General features: G+C 50.4%; 1 protein-coding gene across 2 annotated transcripts in view; it reads right to left on the minus strand.

Moving 5' to 3' along the window:
* The window catches only part of HDAC4 (histone deacetylase 4), a 288,523-nt gene that overhangs the window by 235,637 nt on the left and 35,051 nt on the right, over window positions 1-17,835 (minus strand). For both annotated transcript variants that reach the window (XM_052636482.1, XM_052636481.1), the window contains exon 2: window positions 3,803-4,040. The gene's annotated coding sequence lies outside the window, so the exon portion shown is untranslated. The remainder of the gene's footprint in view (window positions 1-3,802; window positions 4,041-17,835) is intronic.

The following is a 17,835-nucleotide window of genomic DNA, read 5'->3' on the forward strand; positions in this document are numbered from 1 at the left end:
AGGGACGGGGAGGGGCCTCCTAGGAGATGCCCGTCTGGGGGATCCAAGTGATGGGGGACCACCATGAGTGAGCAGATGGTCACCCTGGCAGGCCACGGGCTTACGGACGGTGGAGGGGGGTGCGTGCCGACCATGGCTCAGCCCAACCCCCAGCCTGCACCCGCCCGGGGTGGGGACGGCGGGGTGGACCGCAGAGCAGCCGGAAGAGGCCTGCCAGCAAGCCCACCCTCGCGTCGGCAGATGCTACTGCCGGGCGTCGGCTACCCAGGCCACTGCAGGGCTGCCCTGGGAGGAGGGGGCGTCAGACAGAGAGGAGGATGGGGGCCAGGCCCATCCACCGAGAGGGTCACGCACAGCAGACAGGACCCGACCTCAGTTAACAGCCACGGGCAAGGCCTCTGCGCAAGACGCAAGGACTCTGGGAAGGAGGGGAAAGCAACACCCCGCTAGATCTCTGCTGCTCACGGGGACCAGCCTTGAGGAGGAGGTCTGAGACGCGAAGATGCTGCTGCTGCTGAGCCGCTTCAGTCGTGTCCGACTCTGAGTGACCCCACAGACGGCAGCCCACCAGGCTCCCCCGCCCCTGGGATTCTCCAGGCAAGAACAATGGAGGGGGTTGCCATTTCCTCCTGCAATGCATGAAAGTGAAAAGTGAAAGTGAAGTCACTCAGTCATATCTGACTCCTAGTGACCCCATGGACTGCAGCCCACCAGGCTCCCCCGTCCATGGGGTTTTCCAGGTGAGAGCACTGGAGATAACTGGGTGGAGAAGCGTTCATCAGCCAAGAGAACCCAAGGGCAGAAACACTTTTAGGAGACTGATAAATTCTGGGGCAAACAGGCACGAAACAGAGAGAAACACACTGCATTTTGTTAAGAGACCGGGGCCAGCAAGACACATTCGTTAGATTTTTTAAGCACTGAAAAACAAAGCCACAAACGTCTTATTGTAAAAAGAATACCACAAACTATAATCATAAGAGAAAGTACACGTTTCTCTAGAAATCAGAGACAAAGAAGATAAAGCTATGCTGATGTAATACTTTAATCACTGATTTAAGTACCTGAAGTTATTATGTATGGATAACACATAGAGAAAAATGCATATGTACACTCCTATATATAAATATACTTGACCTTTGAACAGCATGGGATTGAACCACCACACAATCTGCTTACAGCAGGGTTTTTTATGGTTACTACCACGCACAGCACCGCACCATCGTGACTGGCTGAATCCACAGGCTTGGATTCACAGATCCAGAGTAGCCAACTTCCGATGCGGGGACCAACTACAACACGGATCTTCCACTGTGCGGAGGCTTGGCACCCCTGACTCCCAGGCTGGCCCAAGGCCAGCTGTACACAACGCACGTGCAGGATAAAACTTCACACACAGTCCTGATGCAGACACATAGACGTCATTAGGTTAAAGAAAGAGCAAGAAAAAAAAATGGGGGGGGGGGAGAAAAAAGCATTTTTTCTCTTCAAATGCCTACTGGCATGTATGAGATTTATGTCTACAGCAGCTCATAAAAAATCTGGTATCACCTCACACTGGTCAGAACAGCCATCATCAAAAAGTCTATGAACAATAAACGCTGGAGAGGGTGTGAAAAAAGGGAACCCTCCTACACTGTTTGTTGGTGGGAATGTAAACTGGGGCAGTCACTACGGAGAACAATATAGAGGTACCTTAAAAACTAAAATACTGACAGAACTGCTGTATGACGCGGCAACATGCGGACGTATATCTAGAGAAAATCGTAACTTGGAAAGATACCAGCTCCCCGGTGTTCACTGCAGCCCGGCTCAACAGCCAGGGCATGGGAGCAGCCCGAGCGTCCGTCAGCAGAGGAGTGGATAAAGCAGATGCGGGGCACACAGGCAGTGGGGTACCACTCCGCCACTGAAACGAATGCAACGGCGCCATTCGCAGCGGCAAGGATGGGCCTGCAGAGTGTCTCACTAAGTGAGGCTCAGTCAGAGACAGACAGACATCACATGAACTTACAAAGAAGCAGACTCACGAACTTAGAAAACACACTTCTGGTTAACTGAGGGGAAAAAGGTGGGAGGGATAAGCTGAAGAGTTTGGGATTAACAGACACACACTACTATTTGTAAAATAGATAACAACAACGTCCTTCTGCATAGCACAGGGAAATCTACTCAATATTCTGTATTAACTTAAGCGGGAAACAATCTGACAAAGAACAGACATATATGTGTATATGCACACACGCACACACACACACACACACATATACAAAACTCAATCACTTTGTGCACCACAAATTAACACACCACTGTGAATCAGCTACACTCCAGTATAAAATAAAACTTTTTAAAATGTGCACCCTCACTTACACAATGATGCAAATTCAAACAATAAATTTCCCCTGGCATGCTGAGAAGAACAAAATAAACTGAATCCACCTAGTGCCTGTGGACATGTAGAAAAATGCAAATGATCATACACGAGGATTAAGGGGAGAAACCGGGGCAGAGCAAACAGTTTCCAGTGCAGGTGCCACCCACCCAGCAATTCTGCTGCCTGGAAGTGCTCCAACAGAGATAGTCACAGAAGCGTGCGAACAAAACATGTGTACGGTAACTGTCTGATGATGATCTGGGGCTGTTCTAAACGCTGCTGCAGCCACATAAGTGTCTACCTGTAAGCTACCAAAAATGAGTTAGGTTTATGCACATACTGACATCAAAAGATGCTCATAAGGTACTAACGAAAAAAAAAAAGAGCCAAATGAAACAGAACTCCACAGATAGGATGATTATCCTCTATTAAAACATTTCTACACATACCCTTATCTTCAGACACAGGAGGAAGGCAGGCTCCCCAGCTCTGGGTGGAAGGGAGTCCATGTTCACCTACTTCAATCCAGACTGTTAAATTATATTTTACACTCAGTATCAATCAATACATGAAGAATCTAAATCAATAAAGCGTTCGTATCTAAATACAAGCGGGAACCCTGCTCTTGGAGCTTCAGACAACTCTGTTCAGGGCAGGAGAGGACGTGCAGGGGTCCAATCCCCAGGGAGGAGAGCAGACCAAGCCCCCCACTCCCACCCAGTGGGGACCCCAGCCACACTGATGGAGGCCCGAGTGGACGCAGGACGACAGTGTAAGCGGCCCAGGGGCCACGCTGCAGCGGATGGTGAGGCTGGACGAGCCACGGCTCGCTGCCATGGGGTGGCCAGGTGACTTGGTGACGGGGCTGGAGAAGCCTGAGCGCTGTGTCCCTGCACGCTTCTGAACCTGACAGCCGCACAAACGTGCTCCCCGATCCCACCCGGCCACGAGCTCTGTGGCCCTGGACCAGTCACCTCTTCCCAGCAGGTGGGGGACATTCCGGGCCTGTGAAGACTCGCTGCGTGTAGATGCGAGCGCCATGCCTGGTGAAGCCCTGGGCACCAGGACTGATGCCCGTGGGTGCCCACCACCGAGGGGCACCAACTGTGTCCAGCCCAGGGGTAGCCCACCCCCATGACCCTCAGAATCAAAGCAGAGGGAGAAGGAAGCGGCTCTCCAGACCACACATGGCCTTGCACCCATTGCCTCCCTGAGGTGCTGGGGAGGCGTGCGCTGCCCACATCAGCGAGCGGGTCAGGGCCAAGCCTGGACCCCGACCCCTGAGAGGCCCCGTTCATCTTTCTGCCACTGAGACGGAGAGCTGGCTGCCCAGCCCTTGGGGCTGACCTAAACCAGCCGCGCTCGTGATCATGAACACAGAGACAGACCCGGGACCCAACCTCCACGAGGACCCGGGGTCTGGCTTACCTGGATGGCTTTGTGAGCTCATTGCGAGCAGCGGCTTCTCCTTCAAAAGATTCAAAATGGCTCAAAACTTCCACGTAAACGAGAGCTCCAAGGAGCCCGGAGTCCGAGCGGCACATACAAGTCCAGCAACGGGCAGGGCCGGCCCACAGCCACCGAAGCACCCTGGTCTCGCTGACCACGTCGTGGGCCCAGAAATCCAGAGGAGGGTGGGGATCTCCAGGGGCTCTTAGGAGACAACCTGTGTGGGCAGAGAAAGGGGCGGCTTCGGTTAGGAGGTGCAGCCAGGACTCAGTCATGTGCGTGCCCCCCCGCCCCTTCGGTGGAGTGCTAAAACACTCGCGTGGACTCACCGTTTCTAGTCCTACAGACTACAGAAGTCCTTACGTACACACGAGTTCCCCCCGAGAGCCCATCCATAAGTCTGCTTTGCTCATGAGCCCAACCGAGTTCATCTACGTACCCAGCCTTACAGATAACGTCAGACACGTGAGCTGACTTATGTGACTTGACGTGTGAACGCACATTTGCACCTTTGAAGAGTCATAGTTCTAAGGCTCATAGATGGGGGACGTCCTGTACTTGAGGTTCTGTTAGTAAATATATCTATGTGGATATGTGTAATAATGTATCTGTAGTGCAAGCTCGGAACTGTTGATGGAAAACACTTTAAAAGAGAAATCACTTGAAGCCCATCCCATCCCCGCCCCCACACACACACATTCTTCCATTCTCGCGATAACCCCAGCAAAATTTCTATCTTACACAGCGACAATCTGAGAGTCTCTCTAAATTCAGCTCATTTGTGCCTGAAATAGTTTCCCTGGTCTCCACCTTCACGATAACCATTTCCTCGATCCACTCCCATGCTCTGATTTTAAGAGGACAGCACGCTCCTCACAGGAAGTGTCTAAAGAGCCATCCCGACGCCGTGAAACACGTGCAGATGCTGGGAGCATTGTGACACGTGTCCTTGGCGCTGGGCTCTGTCACCTTTCCCCACACAGACGGCTGGCTCCACAGCCGGGCACCCTGCCCTCTCTGCCAGCATGACGGCTGGGAACTCCCCGGCATCAGGATCTGCTCTTGGGAACACTGCTCTGAGGCTGTGCTGGGAGCCGCCTGCCTCCTCCCCCACCGTGGGTGGGTCTGGCAGCCCTGGCCGTCAGATCACAGGTCCCATCCCCAGACCCCTGGAGGGCGACACCTGACAGACACCAACCCTCTTCCCAAGTCCAGCCTCTTCCCCAGATCACAGTCACTAACAGAAGAACCCACAGAAACAGGGGCACAAACGCCCACCGCCAAGCGTCTGCCTGTGCAGCACGGCACCACCCAGGACTCTCTAAATTCCTTGCTGTGATGAGCATGTATTACAGCTGGAATATAGACCTAAACTGAGAACATGGTAATTATGAAAATCCTCATACTGACCCTGGCCAGGGTTCCTCTAAGGCTCCTTTAACAGTGTGACAAATTCCTGTTCTTGATTAAACTGTTCAAGGATTTTCCCCCTATTGCTTATAACCAAAGACCTCCAACCTATTTATCACGTAAAGAGCTAAATCCCAAAAGGTGTCTGCTGAGGTGGTACCCAATAACACATTCACCCATAACTGACCAGCATCTTTATGCTTATTATTCTGTACATGGTTACTTCCTTAGGAAACACAATGACTTATCTCATGTTCACAGTTTTTACTCTTCTCTTGAATAGATGAAGAAGATATAGTTCACATATACAACGGAATATTACTCAGCCATAAAAGATAATAAAATAATGCCGCTTGCAATAACGTGGATGAACCTAAAGATTATTATACTAAGTGAAGTTAGGACAGAAAGAACAAGACAAATACCATCTAATACCACTTACATAATCTAAAACAAGACACAAATAAATACATCTGCAAAACAAAAACAGCCACACAAAGAGGACAGACTTGTGGCTGCCGACTGGGGAAGGAGGCGTGAGGGAGGCATGAGTTGGGAGTTCTGGGTGAGCGGATGCCAACTATCATTAATATACACAGGAAGGAGGCAACAAGGTCCTGCTGCGTAGCATAGGGCACTGCCTTCAACCCCCTGAGACAAATCAGAATGGAAAACAGTATGAAAAGGAACGTGTCTGCGTATAACTGAGTCTCTCTGATGTACAGCAGAAATCCACCCATTGTAAATTAACTGTACTTCAGGAAAACTTTAAAAATAAACAGAATGTTTATTCATCTCTTGACCAGAAAGAAACAGCGCAGTCTTGAAAGCAGTATCGGTGGTATATTTTGCAAACTCTTACAAATCTGAGACTGCGAGGAGATCAACCCAGTCCGTCCTAAAGGCAATCAGTCCCGAATATTCATTGGAAGGACTGATGCTAAAGCTGAAGCTCCAATACTTTAGCCACCTGATGCAAAAAGGCAACTCACTGGAAAAGACCCTGATGCTGGGAAAGACCAAAGGCAAAACGAGGAGGGGGCAGCAGAGGATGAGATGGTGGGATGGCATCATTGACTCAATGAAAATGAATTTGAGCAAACTCCTGGAGATAGTGAAGGACAAGGAAGCTTGGCGTGATGCAGTCCATGGGGTCACAAACGGCTGGACACGACTTAGCAACTGAACAACAACAAATCTCTGGATCCTCCACCCAAAAGTCACAGCGTGGCTGGGTATAAAAGCCTTGCGTCACAACTGTTTCTCCCTCAAGGCCTTAGGGGCCGTCCCTCTGGCCAGCCAGGCAGCACTGCGCTTCCAGGGAGCCTCTGGGGCTGACTTCTGATGCTTTCTTCTGTCTGCACTCTGCCGGGATTTTGCCGTTACTTTGATCTTGAAATTCAAAAATGTTGTCAGAAGACGTATGGTAAGAATCTCTTTTCATTTAACTTGCTCCAAACATGAACCTTTCGGTACGCACAGGTCCTCTCTCCTGCTCAGGAAAATGCTCTTTGATCGCGTTTTGGTGGCTGCTTTGCCACACCTGTTTTGGCGTCTTCATAGCTTCCCACACCGTCTGGCTGGAACCCGAAACCCATCGTATCTCAGCACTGGTGCCTCGTGCTCCACTCTGCACCCCAGGCGCCTCTGCCCGAGTGTTCGCCAGGTCACTGCTGCTAATTCCCATGATCTCCACTTCATTCCTACGGCTTTTCACACAAGTTCTAACTAAACCTAAGCTCTTTGTCTTCAACCATCTCCTTCGTGACTCACTCCATTGCCTTCTCCTCTCAGCTGAGTCCCTCCTCACGACCTCTGTTCTGTGTATTTCTGGCCAAAGCCTTACGAAATTTCTTTTTTTCTGATTCTGACGACTGACTGGTTTCTTCTGCCTTTCAGGAGAGTTCCCTTTCCACCACGTGCCAGAATACCTTTCAAGACTCCGTGGTGGGGATTTACTTCCGTTTGTTTATCCTCAAGTGAACGTAACTGTGGCCTAGATCTCAGTTTTGCCCAAGCACTGTGTACCTCTGATCCTACCCCTTCTCTGTCCACCGCAACAGTGGCTAAACGCTTCTCAGAGCCGCCCCTCTGGCAGCTGACACGCACAGAACCCAAGATAAGTGCTCAGCGTCAGCAGGCTCTCAGCTAGCCCAGGGCTGAGGGGCCGGGACAGACCAAGGGCAGACCGAACTAGACGCAGAACTGCTGCAACACAGCTATTACCTGCACAAGCTCCTCTGCATCAAGAAGCTTCTGCTATAGCACAGTGACGCACTCGGGGAAAACTCACGCTCCGAAGACTTGCATAAAAATGCCAGGGTTTATGGGGCGGGGGGAACAAGGCTGGAGCAGACTACCAAAAGCTGCAATTTCATGACTAGGACGCGACAAAGCCATACTAACTCTAGTCTTAAAGTCATCACTTTCCAAAAAGACACGGAAAAGCCCTAATCCCGTGTACAATGTCCCGCAAAGGTAGAGGTTTGTAAAAGGGGTGACGGGAGAGGTTGAGAGGGAGAACTGAAGCTTCTGGGTCACGGAACAGGGGACAGAGCGTATAGAGATGGAGGAAACCCCGCAATAACCAGTTTCGAGAAAGAGCACATGGCCAACACAAGCAAGAAGCGGGAGCCGCGGTGGGGTGGGGGGAGGGGGGGAGAGGCGCCTTCCAGGGTCCCCAGTGGCCACACCCTGTTCCTTGACGTTAAGAAGCATTGCTGAAGCAGGAACAGCCAAGTGGACCCAGCTCGGCGTCTGCATCCCACCGACACCTCCCCACCAGGTGCAGGGAGGACATGAGCCACTCTGAGTCACACAAACATGCCCTGTTCCAAGGGGGGATGTGCATGAAAGGACCTTCCCAACCCCGGTGGGTTCATTTCTTGCTGCCACAGGAACAAAGGGCCGCAGACTGAGCGGCGTAAAAACTGCAGAAACGCACTGTTCACGGTCAGGAGCCATGGAGTCTCGTCTCCAGGAATCTGAAGTCCGGGTGCTGGCGAGGCTGACCTCCCTCCAAAGCTGCAGGGAAACCCGCCCTGGCCTCTTCCCGCCTCTGGGGACTGCTGGCATCTTTGGGGTCCCCGGGCCAGCAGCTGCAGAGCTCCAAACCCTGCCTTCCTCATCTCTCGTGTGTCTGCCTTCACTTGGCTGACTTCCCAGGACGGTCACCCAGAATTAGAGGCTCAGCTGACCTCAGCACGACTTCGTCTGTGTTACATCTGCAGGGACCCTGTCTCCATATGGGGTCACACTCTGAGGTGCTGGGGGTTAGGACTGCAATGTAGCTGTTGGAAGGGAGGCACAATGCCAGCCCCAATGCCCAGGAGGCAGGGTGCCCAGGCCTCCCCTAGGGGCTCCCCGCCAGCCTCACCAGCCTTGTGTGAAGCTGACGCTCTCCTCATCTCTCAACCCCTGCACCAGACCACATCCCACATAGGCCAGCCCCCGCTGGATGCCCCTAACACCACGAGGCAGAGAGGCTGAGGGCCTGGAGAGCAGCCCCACGTGGCACAGGGCCCAACAGAGACGCTGTGCGTCCAGGGAAGGCAGCGGGGCAGGGTCTCCCTCCCAGCTCTCAGCTGAACCTCCGGATGCCTCATTTGGCCTGGGCGCTCTGACCTCAGCCACACCGAGCCTGTCGGGAGACTCTGCACTCTGGGTCTCTGAGAGGAATCAGAGTCCTAACCAGAAACTTCCAGCCCACTGTCGGTGGCAGTCTAGCTAGCAGCTGAGAGGGCGAGCAGGAGGACCAAGGCTGCCAGATGTGAAGCTCAGAAACAGCACTTTAATATGGACGTGACCTCAAGCAAGTGACCTGAGCGCGCTCTGCCTTAGCTGCTCACCTACGGAGATGGGGAGGAAGGCGCACACAGCACTGGGAACATCACGGGGGTGTGAAAGGGCGACACAACGGCGCCAGCGCAGGAGAAGCCACGTGTCAGGGCTGGCACACGGCAACGTCCACACACCAGCTATCGCTACGACCGTTACTTACTCCAAACCAAGAGCTTCTGATAAAGTTTTGACAACTTCCTTGGGAAACATCAGAAGTCTGCTTCTAGTCAAAATAGAATAATACAGACCAGATTTAGTCTCCCACACGAAGCACCTACAAAAGACAAAATTTGTGTGGTTCCCAGATGCTGATATCAGGCGTGGGGCCCTTGAGCAGATACAGACCTGATGAATTGCCCAGGTGACCGAGAGCTTCCACGCAGCAGCACAGGGCGGACACAGACAATGCCTAAAGAGATACCAGCTTAAAAGCTCCCAAATTTGATGAAAACCATAAACGCACAGGGCTTCCCTGGTGGCTCAAACAGTAAAGAACCTGCCTGCAATGAAGGAGACCCAGGTTCGACCCCTGGGTCAGAAAGATCCCCTGGAGAAGGGGATGGCTACCCACCCCAGTGTCCTTGCCTGCAAAATCCCATGGATACAGGGCCTGGCACGTGACAGTCCAGAGAGTCACAAAGAGTCAGACGTGACTGAGCAACTAACACTTTCACTTTCATAAACCCATAGATCCAAGAAGTTCAATCAACTCCAAGCACAAACACACTATGAAGGTTACACCAGGCCAGAGCATAATCAAATTACTTAAAACCAATTTTAAGATTATGTCTTAAAAGCAGTTGGGATGGAAAAGTCACATCACAGACAGAACAAAAACAAGAGAAAAGGCAGATTTCTCAGTGGGAAGAATGCCAGGCAGAGGACGATGCGGCAACCCCTTTCCGTGGGACACTCATGCACACGTGTGTGAACACACATACTCTCACACACACTCATACACACACACTCACACACTCATACACACTCACACGCTCACACACACATTCACACTCATACACACACACCCACTCACACACACTCATACACACACACTCACACTCTCATACACTCACACACCCACACTCACACCCACTCACACTCACACCCACACTCACACACTCACACACACTCTCACTCTCACGCACACACACTCACACACACACACACACTCACACACTCTCATACACTCACACACCCTCACACTCACACCCACTCACACACCCTCACACACACAGTCACACTCACACACACACACATACACTCTCACACACACTCACACACACTCTCACACACACACTCACACTCACACATACACTCACACACACTCATACACACACTCTCTCACATTCTCACATTCACACACTCACACACACTCACACACACACACACTCACACTTTCTGCCTCGGATGCTGCACCCCATGAAAAAAAATCTTTCAAAAACAAAGGTGAAATAGAGGTGTTTACAAGCAGACCTGCACTGAAAGAAATCTCAAAGGCAAAAGGAAAACAAGGTCAGATGGAAACACAGATCCACAGAGAGGTGAGGAGTTTCAGAAATGAGAACTGTACATGTAAATGTAAACGATTCTTCTCTGATGCTGAATCTCTTTTAAAGAGAACAGTTTAATGCAAAAATAACAATGTATTAAGAAGTTTATACCATATGCACCAAGAAAACATATGTCAGAAACAACACAAAGCCCAGGAGGGGAGAAGAGAGGCGTATTGCTGTGTGTTGTTACACAAGACAGGGAGTGGTTTACCCTTGAAGATAGAACCATGACAGGCTGAAATGCAGACCAGAGATCCTAAACCTCCACTTAGAAAAATGACTGACTAACTAGTCAGCAAGTGACTGACAGGTCAACAGGGGAATATAACACGATGGTAGAAAGGCGCAGCCCAGACGGAGCCGGAAAAAGGGGAAAAGGGCAGGAAAGCGGCAGAGGGAGGACACAGAGCAAGACGGTCGCTTTAAGCCAAACGGTGTCAACAACCAACAGTCCAAACACCCCCAGTTCAAAGGGCAGATGCTGCCAGAGCGGGTGAAACGGCCAGACCCTGCTTCCGGAGTAAAAGAGGACTTGTGCGGGGAAGGCCTGAAAACGGTGGAGAAGAGGGCATGCATTTCACTGTAAAACAAATCTTCCCCAAGATGCGTGGCCCCAGCTATAGCTGCCAACAAGCAACAGGTCTTATTTATAAAGAAACAAATAGGTTAAAAGTAATAGATGGAAAAAGATACAGCATATAAATACTCCTCAAAAGAAAGCTGTAATAGCTAACACTTACTCAGACAAGGTAAATGTTAAGAAAGAATATTACCAGGGACAAAGAAGGTCGTTTCATAACGATCAAGGGGTCAACTCACCAAAAGGACATAACATTCCTAAACACGTATGCACCTGATACCAGAGCTTCATACATGAAGCAAAAGACAGGAAAGGGAGAAAGTCTGTATAAGGAGAAGTGGACAAAACTGTAGTTGTGCACTTCAACACCCTGCTCGTGGCAGTGGTTAGAACAAGCGACAGAAAATTAGTAAAAGCGTACAAGATGTGAACAACACCATCACCCAACCTGATCAAAATGACATTTATAGAACACTGCGGACAACAGCAGAATGCACATGCCCCACGTTCTTTTAAAAGGCACACACTATTGACCAAGACAGGCCGTCTTTGGGGCCATCCAACGAGACTCAGTACGTTTAAAAGCACTCAAGTCAACATATAGAAAGACTGTCCTCTGATAAAATGAATTTAATTTCATTTCCTAAAATGAAGTTAAATTAGAAATCAGTAACAGAAAGATATCTGGAAAACCAAACATCTAAATAACAAATATAATAGACCAGACATCTAAAACCAGAACTAAAGAATACGCTTCACGGGTCAACGAAAAAAGTAAAACGGGAATTATGAAGTATTTTCAAATGAACAAAAATGAAACAACATATCAAAATACGTAGTGCTGAAAGGGACATTTATTGCACTGAAAACCTGTGTCAGAGATGAAGGTCTCAAGTCAGTGACTTCAGGTTTCACTGTAAGAAACTAGAAAAAGGATCAATCAGACCCAAAATGAGCAGAAAAAAAGACAATAGCAAAAAGCAGAAATCAACAAAATATAAAAATCAATGAAACTAAATGCTGATTCTTTGCAATAGTGAAATTGCTCAGTTGTGTCCGACTCTTAATGACCCCATGGACTGTAGCCCACCAGGGTCGTCTATCCATGGGATTCTCCAAGCGAGAATACTAGAGTGGGCAGCCATTCCCTCCTCCACGGGATCTTCCTGACCCAAGAATCAAACTCAGGTCTCCTGCGTTATAGGCAGATTCTTCACCAGCTGAGCCTAGCTAAACAGATCATGAAAAAATCAGAGAAAGAAGAAGCAAATCGACAAAATCCAGAATAAGGGGGAATTAACCACAGACCACACGGATACTAAATGGATGATAAGGGGAGACAATGAACAACTTTATGTGAATAAATCTGCCAGTTTGGGTGAAATAAATAAATGCCTAAAAGGCCCCAACTATCAAAGCTCACTCAAGGAAAGAGAGACCGAGTCAGCACCCCGGGCTTCTTCGTGGCTGCCACGCCCACCGCGTCCTATCCGCAGCTCTCCCTGTCTTGGTTATCTGCCCAAGGGTGATGTATACCTCCCCTCCTCTGCACGTATCGATTATCGGAATTCCACTGCGAGGAGGGCCTGTCACTTGCCCTTCTTGCTGTTTGATCATCTGTTTGCATCATTATGAAATTATGGATTTTTATTTTATTCTGTGCGTGATCATCACAACCATCATTATTTATTTTGTCGTTCAAGCTTTGGCCACTGGGAGCTCCTACGTTTTTCTGACAAGCCCCCATCCCCAACTTTTACCTTTTTTTGGCACTGCCTTACTTTCCAGTTCCACGAGATACCCCTGCCACAGCCTGGGATTCAACCATTTCTCCGGGAAGTCCTGGCTCCCTTTTCTGGTGAACTGCATGTGGGCAGCGAGAGCTGGGCGCCACCGCCGTAGGACCTGCCCTGCACACGGGACGCTGGATGCAAACTCACACATCCATATTCCGTACACTGGTTAAATCATGAGTTCACACTGACACCTCAGATCCAACCCAGCATCACAGGCCGAGTTCAGTCTCCTCCTTTCCCGATTTTCACTGATTTCTCCAACAGTGAGAAACCTGGTTCTTACTGGTTACAATCCAGCTGCTTACTTGTTCACCTCCAGGATACAACTCTAGTATAAAGTGCTTTCAGAACAGCTGGCCCGCACACACGTGGCACACACGTGACAAGACTCAGAATTCAGGCCCAGTCCCTGCCTCCAGCCTCGCAATGTGTGGCCGGAACACGGTCCCCAGGCCTCACGGTGGCCCCGGGCAGCTCTTCTGCACCCCGCTGTGCGGGGGCTCGCGTACCTGTGCTAGAGCTCGGTTCCTTCGCCAGTGTGTGTGTTTCACTTTGGTTCCTCCCACATCCTGGTTGGTTTTAACTGTTTGTTTTTTGGACATATGAAGAATAAGAAATACAAACTTTTTAAATATTAAAGAAAACACCACCACACACATGTTCATATTGATGTTTTAAGATTTTACAGGGTTTTATCATGAACTTCTCTTGCTTAAAGAAGGCAAGCTTTGGTCTTATGGAATATTCAAACCTACACAAGGTAAACACAGTCGGATAACGAGTCTGAGCACCCAGACCCGGGGACTGTCGGCAGGCGCCCTGCCAGGCTGGCTTCCCCTGCAAACCCTGCAACACACACCGGAACGCCCAGAGGTGGCTGCACAGTTTCGACAGGGGGGACCCGTGGAACCCTATTACTGCGTGAGACATTCCCTGTGATCTGGTGCGTTCAGGATCCAGTTCTCTTACAAACGATGCGCTCTGCATGACACCATGCCCTCTATTTCGGGGGAAGCAGGAGGGCACTGAAGCAGTGCTGAGACGCGGGGCCGGGCCCAGCACAGGCAACAGTGTGAACGGAGACGCGCCTCTTCCTCCAGAGGGCACCTCCCCGGGCCAGGAGTCCACCGGGGCCATCGGCCCCCGCTCGGCGCTGGTCACGCCCGTCTCAGAGCAGCTTGCACCAGGGCCCCTGGCTCCCCTGGGAGAAAGGTAGTGGGAGCCGGGCTGGAGGATAGACTCTGGAGCGAGTCTGGAACTGTGCGCGAGGAGCCAGGAGACGGGGGAACCAGTTCCCAAACCCGCAAGGGGCAATGCCGGTGCCTGGACAGTGAGCCCTTCTCTCCAGAGAGCAGAGCAAGGCAAGAACTCGGGTTCCGGAACACAGGCCTGTGAGGAGGAAGGCGTACCCGCCAGGGCTTCAGGGTCACAGGTGACAGAAAAGGCCCCTGAACGATCTGGGCAAACACAGACCCCCCAGAAGGATCTGGAGAACAAAGTAGGGGGGGGTCTGGAGCAGGACGCAAGAGGCGGCCCTCAGCAGCCGGCGAGACTGACTCCCAGGAGGCCCCCAGGGCTCAGCCCTGATGCACGCCTCCTGGCTGGGCCGGGGCCGGACGCCTGGACTGGCAGCCCCCCAGAGTGAACCCAGTGGGAGGGCTCTCTCCCCAGAGGCCAGCCGAGTTGCTGTGAGGGGTCAGGATGGGGCCCGAGCGTTACACTCAGGGGGACTGACGCAGGCCCCCCGAGAGGCAGCACTGCTGGGGCCCCCCAAGCTCCCCGACGTGCCCCCGCAGGCGTCCCCGTCAGATTACCGTCTGCCTCCTGCGCGCACGGGAGGTGCCGCAGAGCCAGCGGGCACTCGTCGGTCCCTGCACAGCGCCACCCGTCTGGAGCTGGGGGCTGAGCTCTGTCCAGCCCCGCATCTCCCAGCGAGTGGTATGACCCTAGACCGGTCTCCCGCCCTCTCTGAGCGGTATGACCCTGGGTTACATAAGGACCCTGTGGGTGACTGAGGCGCCTGTGAACCCTTGGGGTTCCTGGGTCACATGAGGACCCCGCTCACTGTCATGAAGATGCCAGGGCACAGGAGAAAATGACAAGAGCAAACGGTTTTACAGCTGAAACTACGTTAACTCCTAACAAGGGTAGCAAACCACCCAACCCCACACGGAGAGCAAGGCTCTTCTATGCAGTCTAAGAGGATAACCCACCAATACCGTGACGGTGTAACCACATTTCTCCTCTGCCCCCGCCCCACTGCATCAGCATCGCTTCAGGTGGACAACCCAACGTGAAAATTAACTAGGAATTTAACCTCTTCACAAAATAAAATTCAAGTGTGAAATAGTTCCTTTCCTCTTGATGTAAATGTCTGATGACACTTTACTAACCAGCAGATTACTGTTTTTCTAAAAAAAAAACCACACACACACACACATAGACAACATCTGGTATTAAGATCTGAAACATTAGAGGAGTTTAGGGTTTGTGTGTGTCAGGAAGTAACAGTTAGAACTGGACATGGAACAACAGACTGGTTCCAAATAGGAAAAGGAGTACGTCAAAGCTGTCTATTGTCACCCTGCTTATTTAACTTATATGCAGAGTACATCATGAGAAATGCTGGGCTGGAAGAAGCACAAGCTGGAATCAAGATTGCCGGGAGAAATATCAATAACCTCAGATATGCAGATGACACCACCCTTATGGCAGAAAGTGAAGAGGAGCTAAAGAGCCTCTTGATGAAAGTGAAAGAGGAGAGTGAAAAAGTTGGCTTAAAGCTCAACATACAGAAAACTAAGATCATGGTGTCTGGTCCCATCACTTCATGGGAAATAGATGGGGAAACAGTGGAAACAGTGTCAGACTTTATTTGGGGGGGGGGGGGGCTCCAAAATCACTGTAGATGGTGACTGCAGCCATGAAATTAAAAGACACTTACTCCTTGGAAGGAAAGTTATGACCAACCTAGATAGCATATTCAAAAGCAGAGACATTATTTTGCCAACAAAGGTCCGTCTAGTCAAGGCTATGGTTCTTCCAGTGGTCAAGTATGGATGTGAAAGTTGGACTGTGAAAAAAACACTGAGCGCCGAAGAATTGATGCTTTTGAACTGTGGTGTTGGAGAAGACTCTTGAGAGTCCCTTGGACTGCAAGGAGATCCAACCAGTCCATTCTAAAGGAGATCAGTCCTGGGTGTTCTTTGGAAGGAATGATGCTAAAGCTGAAACTCCAATACTTTGGCCACCTCATGAGAAGAGTTGACTCATTGGAAAAGACTCTGATGCTGGGAGGGATTGGGGCCAGGAGGAGAAGGGGATGACAGAGGATGAGATGGCTGGATGGCATCACTGACTCGGAGGACGTGAGTCTGGGTGAACTCTGGGAGTTGGTGATGGACAGGGAGGCCTGGCATGCTGCGATTCATGGGGTTGCAAAGAGTCAGACACGACTGAGCGACTGAACTGAACTGAACTGAAGGTTTGTGAGAACTATTCATGGATAACATTTTAAATATAGATCTGTACAGCTCTAACTGAATTATATATTTCTGGTAAATATTAGACAAATGTTGAACATGTGATGACTACAAAAGCAACTGCATTTATAATTTCATTCTTTCCTGATTTATCATATAAATTAAAGCCCACATTTGTGAAGGGGAACACTAGCAAGGAATGTGTTATTCTAAGTCAGTAGCACTTTTACAAAGACAGGAATGATCATCCACAAATAAGCAGTCTCTGACACTATGCATGTATTTATATGAAGACACCTCTTTATTTATTTCTGCTCCATACAAAACAGTTGAGACCAAACGCATCACCACTGCCTGTGTGTGCTCACATTTCCTTCACCAAACCCGTTGAATCAAGAATCACCCATAGTTCTTCCCTCCTGCAGCAGCCCTTGGAAATTTCAGTTGACCTAATTTCACAAAATAAGCCATAAATGTTCCAAAGGGTAAAAGTCTTAGAAACTATAAATCCTTAAGAGAACATTCTTTAAAAAATCTTATTAAGCAACCACAAGGAGGACACGCTCTGCCACTCTCTGCAATGCTCTGCATCCCATCACACGGACAAGCAGCGACCGCAGCCCAGACTCCATGCTGTTCCCCACCGTGGCCTCGGCCTGCCAGGCTGGTGGAGAAACAGCAGGCTGCCAGCGAGCCCAAAAAGAGAGCCAAGAGCCACAGCCTGCAGCGCCCCAAAGCAGGATGAAGGAAGCAAGTCATCAGCCGAGGACAGTGCAGAGCCATTCCCAGCATCAAGTGGGAGGCCAGGGTGTCCCCACACCACGTCCATTCAACACCACGCTGGTAACGCTCGCCAACGCAACTAGGCAAGAAAAAGAAACGAAAGGCACAAGGAGGGGAAAGGCAAGATACTGCACTGCTCATAGACGATATGCTGCACACACAGAAAGCCCAAAACGATTCACTAACAACCGTCAAAACTCCTGAATGAACTTAACCGGAGGACAGGGTACAAGGCTGACATGCAAAAGCCAGTGGTTTTCCACATGCCAGCAGTAAGCACATAGAAAATAAGAAGATACCATCTTTAAGAAAGATGCCGCTGACAATGACACCTGAAATCGCAGATACCCAGGGCTAAGTCCACCGAAAGATACATATATAAGAACTCTGTAATTGAGCCATGAAACACTACAGTAGTGGTGTTAGTCACTCAGTCGTGCCCAACTCTCTGTGACCCCACACACTGCAGCCTGCCAAAGTCCTCTGTCCGTGGGATTCTCTAGGCAAGCATACTGGAGTGGGTTGTCATTCCCTTCTCCAGAGGATCTTCCCAACCCAGGGATCAAAC

The sequence above is a fragment of the Budorcas taxicolor genome, chromosome 3 (assembly GCF_023091745.1).
Source record: "Budorcas taxicolor isolate Tak-1 chromosome 3, Takin1.1, whole genome shotgun sequence".
NCBI lineage: Eukaryota > Metazoa > Chordata > Mammalia > Artiodactyla > Bovidae > Budorcas > Budorcas taxicolor.